Genomic DNA, 11326 nt, shown 5'->3' on the forward strand with positions numbered 1-11326 from the left:
TTTCAGGTGTATCCACCATCTGAGGGAAAGACGGGTACTGGGAGAAAGGCAGATCTTCTTTTGCAGTCCCTGCGGAGACCTGTTCCAGGCGCTCAACACTTCCTTCTGGAGGGGACGCAAATGCCATAAGGCCCAAGGAACCGCTCTAGCCGAAGATGACATCAGGCCTAGAACTCTCATGGCGGTCCGGATCGTTACTCGCCGAGTTCTGCAGACGAACCGGGCGGCTGCCTCTATTTTGAGCCTCCTTGGGCTGAAGAGATAGATCTGCATGGTCTGAGAATCCAGAATAAAACCGAGAAATTTCCTTCGGGTGGCTGGCACTATCTCGGATTTCTCCCAGTTGATCACCCATCCCAACTTCTGCAGGAAGGATACGGCGATCTGAAGATGTTGGTGAAGTACCGAAGTAGACTGAGCTTTTATGAGCCAGTCGTCTAAGTAAGGAACCACGAAGAGGCCTTCTAATCTCAGAGCGGCGGCGACGGGGGCGATCGTCTTGGTAAAAACGTATGGGGCTGAAGATATGCCGAAAGGGAGGGTGGTGAATTGAAAGTGCTCTCTGTGGCCAGATATCTGGACGGCTATTCGCAGGTATCTTCTGTGTGGAGGGAAGATGGGTATATGCAGGTACGCATCTTTTAGATCCAAGGTTGCCATTACTTCGTCCTGCTGAAGGAACACTGTTACGGAGTCTACGGAGTCCATCCGAAAGGGTTTCCCCTTTAAGAATCGGTTGAGATACCTTAAATCTATTATCATCCTCGAGCCCCCGGATGGCTTGGGGACGAGGAAAACCGGGGAGTAGACTCCGTGTCCCTGTTCTTGAGTAGGAACCTTCTCCAAGGCTCCTTTCGACCAATATTCCAGGACGGCTGAATCCAAGATGTCTTGTTGGGAAGCAGCCTGGACACGAGTAATGATGAACTGATCGCAGGGAAGATGACTGAATTCTAGGGCATAGCCCTGCTGAACCACCCGCAAGACCCACGGATCCTTGATGACCTGTTTCCACATGAAGAAAAAGTGGGCAAGACGCCCACCCACAGGATGTTGGGCCACAGAGAGCGGCGCATCCTCAAAAGGTCGGCCTACCTCTTGGCTCCTCCCTGGCACGCCCCCGGCCAGAGCCTCTGGACCGGAACCTGGAGCGTCTTTGGGCTTGAGCTCTGGGAGTGGCCCCTCGACCCCTCCCTGGGGGAGGTCTTCTGCCTCTGGTGGCTTGAGGCAGAGATCTGCCTTTATCATCGGCTAGACCCTCCATAAGGTCGTCAAGGCCGCGCCTGAACACCCTACCAGGCTGGAAGGGCAGGCTGCAGAGTGCATACTTGGATGGCAGATCTGCTCTCCATGGACGAAGCCACAGCGGTCTTCTTGCGGCCGTTGTCTGGGCCATTGTTTTAGCAACCAGCCGTAGCTGTTGTCTGGAGGATTCCCCCAGAAAATCAGCTGCCAGATGTACCGGCGCCATTGAAGCCAGGATCTCGTCCCTTCCAATGCCCGCATCTATATCCTGCTCCAGTTGCGCTAAATGGGCACGAAGGAAGTCCGCCACCTCGGTGGAGGCTATAGCCACCTTAGACTGCGCTGCAGCGGTGGAGTATGCTTTCTTCAAGGATGAGTCGATTCTCCTGTCCAGGAGGTCCTGTAAATTAGACCCATCTTCTAGGGGTATAATGGTGCGACGGGACATCTTTGCAACCGCCAGGTCAACTTTTGGTGGCGGTCCCCAGCGGTCCAGCTGGGCAGGGTCTACGGGATATAGGTTCTTAAACACCCGGGAGGCGACATGAGCCTTTTCTGGGAACTTCCACTCTTGTTCCATGCAGGCAGATAGTTCTGCATCTACTTGGAAGGCCCCTTGCCCCCCAGAGGTAGAAGCGGAGGCTTCCCCCGTGCCATCCTGGTCCCTTGACCGGATGGCCTTCAGCAAAATTGATGTTTTATCCCATGGAAAAATGGGTTTGCTGGCCATACTCAACTGCGCCTCTGAGGGGCAGGAGTCATCCTCCACCTGAAGTCTTTCTAGGGAGGGAAGAGATGCCGAGCGCCCTTCTGAGCGCTGCCTTTTAGAGAGCTGCGTAATGGAGGTACGGATGTCCTTTAAAGATTCATCCTAAAAGACAAGGAGGAGGAGCTTACCAGAAGTGAGGAACCCATCATTCCACTTGTATTCTGTACCGTACTCACATGTACTCCTTTATCCATACCACAATGTCCCTTGGGGAATGTTCCTCAGGAGGAGGGCCTCTGCAGGAACGACAGCGAGACCAATCATACCCTGGGAACATAAAGGCCTGTCAAACACTCCCGCAGGGAGAGATAGACTACCCCCCCTAGTACGCTTACCATCAGGCAAGGGGATATCACAATCACGACAGGAAAAGTGCTTCCTCTTAGATGAGGACTTTCTCCTTTCCTGAGCTCCAGGGGGAGTGGTAGAGGAAGACATGATGGTAAAGTAGCAACCGCTACACACCTAAACAATAATCAGTGGGTAAGAGGAGTACAACTTATACATAAAATCATATGATTTCTTACCAGGCGTAGGTGCTTGAACTGCACAACAGCCGCAAGGCAACCAGCAGATAGCACTAAACACTAGTAGAGACTAGGAGCCCCACTAGAACAAGCTAGGAAGGCAGGGAGTCAAAGCCCTGCCCTCCCTTTTAAGTGCTGCCAGGAAGGGGAGGGGCCGCCTGAAGCCCGCCCCCCCTCACCCCCTCCCTGCAACCCATTGCCTGCTGGAAAAAAGGAAAAGCAGGGGGGTTGGGGGACAGATACAGAGGCACTGCCTCTGCCTGCTTGTTGGTCCCCCCAAACTCCGGGGACCCAACATTGTATTCCGGCGCGGCCGCCGCCGCAACCGGAAGTGAGGCGCCGGAAGTACGCGCCCGAAGAAGCCTCCTCTGCTGCTAGGGAACCGGAGAAAAGTTCCGGCTCCCCGAGGTCCGCGGCACTGAAGCCGACACGCCGGAGAGCGCAACGGAGGCGCTCTCCAGCTCAGCACGCCGCAGCTGTAACCTGCAAAGCTGCAGGTAGGAAAGAGGAGGGAGGGAGGGTAAAAACTGCCGCAGCAGCTGACTATCTGCTTCCTTCCTAGCCCGAGTGAAGCAGACAGCCGACGAGGGACAGGACTCAGGACGGTAAGTAAATCCTGAGCCCTATAGGAGGACACCAAGTCCTCCCCACCTGTCCACACACAGGACAGAAAAAAACACGCAGGGGGAGGGGTGTGGTGCCCTCTTATAGGGACCAGCCAGGGGATTAAACCTGGCTAATTAAAAATTCCGCCTGTCCTACCAGCACACAGGGGCAGAAAATACCCCACATTGTGCCGCTGGTGGGACGTAAGGGAATATACATTCCCCAACACTGAACTTGTAACGCCAAGAATTAAGAGTCTCGGAATTATAGAAATCACAGGAACGAAAGACATGTTAATAATACAGTATGTAAATTATTTAGAAAAACCGAGATATTCAATATCTCTCAATTTATTCAGTATAAATACATAGAATTAATGCACTTACATCCATTGGCATGCTATCAAAGAGGTTATCTGTGGTTATCTGAGGAATGTTACACCATACTGAATGCACTTGGGCACACAAATCATCAGAATCTGTAGCTTGCAGCTTCCTCTGCAATTGTCAAGCAATGATATACCAACAGAGACAAGTCTGGAGACATTGCAGGCCACGGCAGCGCATTTAAGCTTCATGGGCTTCTCACATGAGCAACCTGAGGCCTAGTTGAATAATGGCTCCTGGGACACTTTGGAGAAATGGCCATACAACTGGTTCCATGGCCAAATTAATTTATCACATAGCTGTTAGTGTACCTGAAATGGAGAGTAAGAAGTCCAGTACATTATGCCACCCCACACCTTAATCCTGGAACTAGGAATGGTGTAATGTTCCATTGTGAATGCCACTTCAAGGTGTTGCCCACGTGGTTTCCAGCCTAATCTCTAGCTATCATTGCATCTGAGACAAAATATGGACTCATTGCTGAAAATGATATCTGCAATAGGATGTCAGGTTCAGATTTTGGCAAACTTTTGACATGGGGCCCCCCCCTGACTGACACCAACGCTGAAGACCTCGACCGACCCCCCTCCTACACATTCCTGCGCTTTCTATTATGCCCCATAGTGGCCCTTTCATACAGTATTATCCACAATAGTGGCCCCTGCACATAGTATTATCCCCTTTAGTGGCCCCAGCACACAGTATTATCCCCCATAGTGGCCCCTGCAAACAGTATTATCCCCAATAGTGGCCCCTGCACACAGTATTATCCCCCATAGTGACCCCTGCACACAGTATTATCCCCCATAGTGGCCCTTTCACACAGTATTATCCCCCATAGTGGCCCCTGCACACAGTATTATCCCCCTTAGTGGCCCCAGAACACAGTATTATCCCCCATAGTGGCCCTTTCACACAGTATTATCCCCCATAGTGGCCCCTGCACACAGTATTATCCCCCATAGTGACCCCTGCACACAGTATTATCCCCAATAGTGGCCCCTGCACACAGTATTATGCCTCATAGTGGCCCCTGCACACAGTATTATCCCCATATTGGCCTCTGCACACAGTATTATCCCCAATAGTGGCCCCTGCACACAGTATTATCCCCAATAGTGGCCCCTGCAAACAGTGTTATCCCCAACAGTGGCCCCTGCACCCAGTATTATGTCCCATTGTGGACACCCATAAACAATTATTATACTCTGGGGTCTTTTCAGACCCCAGAGTATAATAATCAGAGAACCGGGGGAATAAAAACATAAAATAACTACTGTTTCTTACCTGTCCCCGGCTCCTATGCTGTCTTCTCCGCTGCTGTCCCTCATCAATGACGTCAGACGTCACATTACCAGGGACGCAGGCCGGGTTCATGCGATATCAGAGACGTCAGTCAACTAGGAAGGAGGCCTGGCCAGGATCGTGGAGAGGTAAGTAACAGTGTTTTATTATGTTCCCTTACCTCTCCTGGTTCGCCAATCCTTATACTCGGGGGTCCGAAAAGACCCCCGAGTATAATGATAGCAGCGGTAGCGGTTGTCACTGGGCCCCTAATGTCCCAGGCCCTGTGGCAGCTGTCTCTGCTGCTATGGCGGTAGTTACGCCACTGTTCTGATGGTTTGTTTCAATACTGTTTGCCATTCTAGGCTTGGGGTGTGATTCCAATATCACACAATTCTTCCTAGCAGACAATCCATCCACGCAGAGGTTTGCTTTCATGTACCTCTTGTTGTCATTCCAGTTAGTCATTGTACTCTCAGCTGCAGAGATACGCAGTGTTACACAGTGCTAACATCTCAACCTTGGCACCTAGTGATTGGCCAATCTGAGTGATAAACCAAGATCTTTCATGTTAAGGATTCTGTCTCAGTTTGTGACAAGTGGCAATACTGTCATGTCAATGAACAGGAGGCATCGTACAATCATTCCACAACACTTAGTCCAATTTTTTAAGTGGTAGGTGCTTTGCAGATCTTAGGAACACCAGCTACTTTACTACACAGGGTGTAAGGAAACTAGATTATAGACTCAATTGAGTCCTTACTGGACACCAGCTACTTCCTCGATTTGTATAATCTTATGGCTTGTTCTTCTTGGAGTTACAATTTCCGTGTAGAGGAGTGAATTTGTAACAGGATAATAACATGCATTTCCATATATATTACTCTTTGCTTGGATGACCTTTTTCATTGTAGATTTGAGAGTTTGGTTGCTACATAGGCTCAAAAATGTCTGCAGTATACCTGTGTTTTAACTACTGCAAACACTTGTTTTATCACAAACAGCTAGGCACTACTGACTACTGCTACTGCTTGTGTAATAGCATCCATCACTTTGTAGGCATAAAAAAAAAAAAAAAAAAAAAAAAAAAAAACACCACACAGTAAAGTCTTTTCTTAGCAAATGCTTTCAGGGTTGCGAAAGACAGACCGCTGCAAACACATAGGGGCAAATTTATTAAGTTTGGGGCATCTTACACCATTCTAACTGCCACAAGGACCGAGATATTCATATAAGTCACAGAAGTCTTGATGCTAGAATGGAAATCTACGTCAGATAGGAACTGGTGTAGACTTCCATTCTAACTTGTGGCATGAGTTGTAATAGATCAGTCAGGCAAAGGGGACACTCGCCCTGATCCCTGCACCACCCACATTCATAGAATGTGGCAGGCAAGGCATGGATCAGGGCTTTTGGTGCATGTTTAGCATACAAAATGGCAAAATGTCCACCCTAATTGAATCCCTCCCTTATTTCTTGCGTAGAGGAAATGATGATATCCCACCAGTGTATGTAGTTAGAGATGAGCGAATACTGTTCGGATCAGCCGATCCGAACAGCATGCTCCCATAGAAATGAATGGAAGCACCTGTGACGCAGACTTTGCCGCCAACCGGCCGGCGTCACAGGTGCTTCCATTCATTTCTATTCAGTTCGCTCATCTCTATATGTAGTGTGTGCTATACACAGTATATACTGTACAACCAGCATACAGGTGTCAGGATCTGAGTTATTTATAAAATAGTTGTGTGTTTTTTGTCTGGGGATTTGAGCCCGTGTCCTAGGGTTCTCTGGTTGACTCTCTTTGCCACTGAGCTGTTGGGATAGTGGTGGGGTACTTGCCACAGTGTCTACTTGAGCTTGCTTTGTGTCTCAGTGGATGCAAGCTTCAAGTGTGTGTAATTGTCATCGACCTATTAGGTCTTTCCGGGGTCTGTATTAGGCTGACTGCTGGCTTCAGTCCTCTCCGGTTTTTGTGATTACCAGCTAGGATTCTTGGCCCAGTTTAGTAGTTGAGTTTAGTGGGAGTTGTACGGTTTCAGGAGCTGAATTGGAAGGGGTGTGAGTTTTGTTCTGTGTGAGAGTCTGTTTTACCCTCAACATTCCTACTCATCCCCTGTCCTGCATTTCTGGCTGCCTGTCACTGTTTAGTATTAGTGAGTTTCTGGTTTGGGTTTCAGGTTTATTTTGCCCCCGCCCTGTGATACCCTTTCCTCACTACTCCACTCTTCCTCTCCTCAATTCCTGTTGATTAGAGATGAGCGATCAGTGTTCGATTGAGTAGGTGTTTGATCGAATACTATGGTATTCGAAATACTCGTACTCGATCGAACACTACTAGCTGTTCGAAGTTTAAGGTTCGATGCAGAACCAGCGTTGATTGGCAGAATGCTATACATTCTGCCAATCAATGCTGGTTCTTCTCTTATCTTTCCGAAGTCTTCTCCGCGCTGCGTCCCCGCGGCGTGTTCCAGCTGGAATTCACTCTGCCTAGGCATCCGGCCTAGGCAGAGCCGACTGCGCATGCGCGGGCATGCCCCCGCATGCGCAGTTGGCTCTGCTCAGGCGTCGGGCCAGGCAGAGCCGACTGCACATGCACAGTCGGCTCTGCCTAGGCCCCGATGCCTAGACAGAGTGAATTCCAGTCAGAAGACACCGCGGGGACGCTGCGCCCGGGAGAAGACTTCAAGGAGAATCCAGCCCAACCGTCACTCGTGGACCTGGTAAGTATAATTTTATCGAATTTTGTGTACCCCTGAAACGAGCATTTCCCCCATAGACTATAATGAGGTTCGAAATCCGCTTGAACAGTCGAACAGTGTGCGGCTGTTCGAATCGGATTTCGAACCTCGGACATTTTAGTGTTCGCTCATCTCTACTGTTGATTGTTTAGTGGTTGTGCTGCACCTGTTAGTTCTCCAGCATATTCCATCCTAGTTTGTACTGTTTGCAGCTGCACCTATTCTAGAGCGGGGTGACCGCCTCTAGTTTCCCAGCCTCTAGTTTCTTCCAGCTTTCATCCTACCTGTCTGTTAGGTCTTCGCGTTTAGAGAGTCAGTAGTTGTCAGGGCCGAGCTTAGCTTGGGATCAGCTGACCAACACCCTCAGGCAGGGTCTAATCAGCCATTGTAGAAACTAGGGACAGCTTACATACCCCGTTTCCCTAGTAATGCTAGCACCATTCAGTACCACGGTTGTTGCACATTGACACAACTGTAACAACGGGCAAAGCCAGGCTGCTTAGCCTATGTAAGATGGCTCTGCATTGTATGCATTCTAATGATAGTAGTAACCTCCAACTATGTTTTACATTGCAGTTCTTGTCTTCCCACTACCTTTTAGGGCTGAGCTCCATAGCACTACTGTGCTTAGTACAGCCATTTCTTAAATCTTTCTTTACAATGCGATGTCCACTGGCCACATTATAATAGATGTGTTATGAAGAGGGAGGACACTGTATGACAGCAATATCTTTGCTTTATTATAAATCACATGTGAACTATTATATGATATAACAAATATGTGAACAACTTCTACAACTTCCATAGTCACTCTTATACTAGAATACCAAGCTGATGATGCGAACAAGTCTTACACAAACCAGGCGACTAGTCAGGGAGACGCAAATGAACTGAAAAGAAAGGTTAATTATTTCTCACAGTTTCTCTTCAGTTGAATCCAATGTCTGTGGTTTGTGCACAAGAGTAATGACACAAACAGAAATATTTCACAAACTAACTATGCAAAGGTCTTGTATGGTCTTGTGTGTTGTGTAATGTATCTGTACTTTTTGTAATCTTTTTATAAAAATTAGATTAAATGATGACTAACACTGAAGAAGGGTATGCAAGTATCGAGAGATCCCCTCAACAAGGGTAAGCATCCATTTAAAGGGAAACACTAGCAATCGACCGAATACAGATACAGTGCTTACAAGTAGTATTCAACCCCCTGCAGATTTAGCAGGTTTACACATTCAGAATTAAATTGGCATTGTGACATTTGGACTGTAGATCAGCCTGGAAGTGTGAAATGCACTGCAGCAAAAAAGAATGTTATTTCTGTGTTTAATTTTTTTTTTAAATTGTGAAAAGTTTATTCAGAGGGTCATTTATTATTCAACCCCTCAAACCACCAGAATTCTGTTTGGTTCCCCTAAAGTATTAAGAAGTAGTTCAGGCACAAAGAACAATGAGCTTCACATGTTTGGATTAATTATCTCTTTTTCCAGCCTTTTCTGATTTAAGACCCTCCCCAAACTTGTGAACAGCACTCATACATGGTCAACATGGGAAAGACAAAGGAGCATTCCAAGGCCATCAGAGACAAGATCGTGGAGGGTCACAAGGCTGGCAAGGGGTACAAAACCCTTTCCAAGGAGTTGGGCCTACCTGTCTCCACTGTTGGGAGCATCATCCGGAAGTGGAAGGCTTATGGAACTACTGTTAGCCTTCCACGGCCTGGACAGCCTTTGAAAGTTTCCTCCCGTGCCGAGGCCAGGCTTGTCCGAAGAGTCAAGGCTAACCCAAGGACAACAAGGAAGGAGCTCCGGGAAGATCTCATGGCAGTGGGGACATTGGTTTCAGTCAATACCATAAGTAACGTACTCCACCGCAATGGTCTCCGTTCCAGATGAGCCCGTAAGGTACCTTTACTTTCAAAGCATCATGTCAAGGCTCGTCTACAGTTTGCTCATGATCACTTGGAGGACTCTGAGACAGACTGGTTCAAGGTTCTCTGGTCTGATGAGACCAAGATCGAGATCTTTGGTGCCAACCACACACGTGACGTTTGGAGACTGGATGGCACTGCATACGACCCCAAACCATGTCCTATGAGGAGCAGCTAAAAGAACTGGGATTGTTTAGTTTGCAGAAGAGAAGGCTGAGGGGAGATTTAATAGCAGTCTACAAATTTCTGAAAGGTAGTCACAGTGCAGAGGGATCTACGCTATTCTCATTAGCACAAGGAAGTACAAGAAGCAATGGGATGAAACTAAAGGGAAAGAGATACAGATTAGACATTAGGAAAAACTTTCTGACAGTGAGGGTAGTGAGAGAGTGGAATAGGCTGCCACGGGAGGTGGTGGGCGCTCCATCAATGGAAATCTTCAAGCGGAATCTGGATAAACATATAGCTGGGATGATTTAGGAAAACCTGCACTCGCAGGGGGTTGGACCCGATGGCCCTTGAGGTCCCTTCCAACTCTACCATAAGAAAAAGAATACCATCCCTACAGTCAAGCATGGTGGTGGCAGCATCATGCTGTGGGGCTGCTTCTCAGCCAAGGGGCCTGGCCATCTGGTCCGCATCCATGGGAAGATGGATAGCACGGCCTACCTGGAGATTTTTGCCAAGAACCTCCGCTCCTCCATCAAGGATCTTAAGATGGGTCGTCATTTCATCTTCCAACAAGACAACGACCAAAGCACACAGCCAAGAAAACCAAGGCCTGGTTCAAGAGGGAAAAAATCAAGGTGTTGCAGTGGCCTAGTCAGTCTCCTGACCTTAACCCAATTGAAAACTTGTGGAAGGAGCTCAAGATTAAAGTCCACATGAGACACCCAAAGAACCTAGATAACTTGGAGAAGATCTGCATGGAGGAGTGGGCCAAGATAACTCCAGAGACCTGTGCCGGCCTGAACAGGTCTTATAAAAGATGATTATTAGCTGTAATTGCAAACAAGGGTTATTCCACAAAATATTAAACCTAGGGGTTGAATAATAATTGACCCACACTTTTATGTTTAAAGTTTATTAAAATTTAACTGAGCGGGGACGCTGCATGGAGAAGACTTCTAAAGGTAAGAGAAGAACCAGCGTTGATTGGCAGAATGTATAGCATTCTGACAATCAACGCTGGTTCTGCATCGAACCTTAAACAGCTAGTAGTGTTCGATCGAGTACGAGTATCTCGAATACCGTAGTATTCGATCGAACACCTACTCGATCGAACACTACTCGCTCATCTCTAGTCAGCAGTATTGTAGTTACAGCCATGCTCTCTGGCTGCAAATTCTGTGAACTCATCAGGGAACCATGAGAGGTCCTTGAAACTATCAATAAGTATTATCAGCCATTTGCAGCATATTCTGTGTTAAGCAGTGTTCAGGAGTATTTATAATACAAGTAATTAAAAAAGTATTTAAAATACTTGTCAGGTATTTGTATTTTGTAATTAAAATACTTTTTTTATTCAGTATTTTGTATTTGTAATTAAAATACTTTTAGGAAGTATTTTACGTATTTTAATTACTGTCTAGATTCAAAACAAATGTTGTAATCTAAATAACCCGCCTTACCACACTTAAAAAAAAAAAAACAACAGTGCGAGTCACGTCATCACTCTCATTTCTCGTGCGAGGTGTGAAGAGAGGAGGGAAATTTCCAGCACGTTCCAGCAACGCAAGTCCACCTTGTAGTGAAGCGTGATTTATTTTTAGTTTTTAATCATCCCAATCGTGTAATCCATTCCATAAAATTAATTCAAAAATGGAAGAAAATCGTAA

Source organism: Leptodactylus fuscus, chromosome 1 (assembly GCF_031893055.1).
Source record: "Leptodactylus fuscus isolate aLepFus1 chromosome 1, aLepFus1.hap2, whole genome shotgun sequence".
Lineage (NCBI taxonomy): Eukaryota > Metazoa > Chordata > Amphibia > Anura > Leptodactylidae > Leptodactylus > Leptodactylus fuscus.